The sequence below is a fragment of the Pisolithus orientalis genome, assembly GCF_024613125.1.
Source record: "Pisolithus orientalis strain OTSU chromosome Unknown F5J12scaffold_21, whole genome shotgun sequence".
In the NCBI taxonomy this organism is placed as follows: domain Eukaryota; kingdom Fungi; phylum Basidiomycota; class Agaricomycetes; order Boletales; family Pisolithaceae; genus Pisolithus; species Pisolithus orientalis.
The window spans coordinates 1-2791 of NW_026260802.1; positions in this window are offsets into that span (position 1 = coordinate 1).

The window sequence follows — 2791 nt, forward strand, 5'->3', positions numbered from 1 at the left end:
AATTGTCCGGTCCCAACTGTCCTGCTTAACTATCCCTCTCTCTGATATCAAAGATGCCTCTCACAACCACCATGGTGTCATGAGCTACTGTACATGCCATACACTTGTATTCTAATGTGTAACACTAGGCTAAGCCCTCTATAGACCATACATGAGTTCCAAAAAAAGTTTCCACTCTGACTGCTTGAGGGATTTGACAACTGCTTCTGCTTCTGATTGCTGCCTGTTTTCTTGCACAATCTCTTTGCATCAGGAGATGGAACATCTGCATTTGGCCTTGCAGGGGCCTTTCTGATATGAGGTGACTTCCCAGGTGCTCCCAGGGACACCCTGATTCACATTTGTGGGTGCTGCATTGGAGGTCACAGATCCATTATTGTTGGACTTCAAGTATTTGGCCCCAGGTTGATGTCAATTCATGTCTGGCTCACTTGATTCTGACAGAGCCTGCTTACCACACAGCACAAACTTGTTAGCCATAACAACTGACAACTGATTCAACATGACCAAACTTGCCTTGTGCATGCACTTCAGGGCAGATTTCAGCTTTCTGCCTTTTTTTCTGCTCATTGAACCCTCCTCAGTTGGGAGGTCAGTGAAAGGAATGCTCTCCAATCCATCTGCATCTGTGTATTCTGAGTGGTCCTGTAGTTCAGTTGTGTACTTGCTCCCTGAGTGCAGATCAGGGTTTGCTGCAAATACAAGTTACAGCGGGAAGCTCACTATTCAGGGATGTTGCCAATTTCATTGAATCAGATAGGGTGGGCAAATAAGCATATTCATCAGCTTTATCATCAGAATCATGGCTGTTGCTTTCCCTCCCATTATCATCAGTTAGTGCTTTATTTTGTGGATGATGCACCAGGGTCTTTGCATGGGCTGGAGGTGCAGAGAGCTGCTCATTATGGGAACCATCAGCTGGTGGGGGATTTGAGTGGGAATGAGAAGGGAATGGTGTCTTGGCATGGTTTTGCCTCCTGCCAGATACCTGAAGACCAGAATCACATTAGTGCTGATCTGTCATGCATGAAAATCATGCATGGTGCACCTTTTTATGCCATGATCATCCAAACTGTCATCTGTGCTGTCATCCACACTATCACCTGCACTATCATCTGCACTATCATCCATGCTATCATCCATGCTATCATCCCTGCTATCATCTGTGCTATCATCCACACTATCATCTGCCTGCACTTTACCCTTGCCTTTGACATTTTTCCTTCCAGGATTCTTTTTGTATTTGGGGGCAGGTGTCTTTTGGTATTTCTGCTGCCTCACAACCTGGAGAGGTACCACAGTTCTATCCACCAGTGGCTGCAGCTTGCCAGATCAATTGATCCATTTCTGAAATCCAAACACATCATTTGGATGGGTTTCCTGTCACTTGCACCAAAAGGACAGCAGCTGGGTAGCTGTTGTTGTCCACATGTGACTTGGGTCATGGTCGAAAGTAAATCCTTCAAGAAGATGGCAGGCTGCTATCATTTCTGCTTGATGATGACTGAAATTCTTGAATGGCACTGCTGACAAGGGATTTCCACATGCTAATCCTGATAGCACTCGTCAGAGATTGAGGAGACTAAATACTCTGGCCACTCATGGTAGTGAGCAGTCATAAATCTGCAAACCATTTTTTGTAGTTGGTCCTGGCTAAGGCCCATGATTCCTCCTATCCAAATCTCTCCATCAGCATTTTTCACCAATTTCACAGAGTCAACCTTGCCCATCTCCAGTGTGTGGACATCATTGAAGGGGATCCCATCTGCAGTTTCATTATTGAAGTCCATACTGTCATTGCATGAGTCTTACCTAGGCCTAGAGGAGAATATGGTGGACTCATGTGCATGCCTGTATAGTTCCCTCCTCATTTTTTCACCCAGCCATACACACTATGCACATTCCACAATAATCTCCACATCTCCATTGCAAAGTTTCAGACATACTTGTACCCATACTTGGCTGCATTCCTGGGAACCAGGATAAATTGAAGACTGGGAAGTTGACCTCATAAAATCACACCTTGCTTTTGTCTCTGGCACAGGGCCTTCCCACCCATTCCACCTTTCTGCTATATCTTCAGCTGCAGCCAATTGTTCCTCCATCAGGTCATCCTGAATAAAAGCCATCAATGCATTCTGATACTGTTGGATCTGCTTGCTTCCATGGGTATTGCCTTCTACTTTCATTTTTGCAAGCTTCTCCTGTATTTGCTCTTGGTACAATTTGTGGACCACTGCCCACACAGAGTATTTGTAGCTGGATCTAAGGGTATTGTAGGGCTTCTTTGAATGGAGGGGCATTTTCAACCAATCTTGTATTAGATACAAGGGTGCTTTGAATGGTGAGCATCCAAATCAGAACTTTTAGAGCATACCTTGCACTTGGTCTGGACTTTGCTCCCTCTCAACTCCTTGTTCCTGTCCAATTGCTGCATCTCCTCCCATATGGATAGCAGAACTGCAGGCTTCTTCTTCTTCCCTGCTTGCCTCCATTCCTGGTGTCAGTGCCCAAGGATCTCCAACTCTTCCACTTCAAATGTTTCTTCCTCCCTTTCCCCCACATCTGGTGGTTCTATATCTTGCTCACCATCAGCATCATCTCTTTCTGTCTGATCCCAGGTGTCTTATTTGTACTGGGACTCCATGGAGTATGATGTGGTATGATGTATAATGGTGTATAATAGATGGTTGGCTACTAAGTTTTTTCACCCCCTTGTTTGGTCTCAATGCATTTCAGTACTAGTGCAGTCATGCCAAGGAATTCATTCAGACCTCTGTGAAGCAACCAA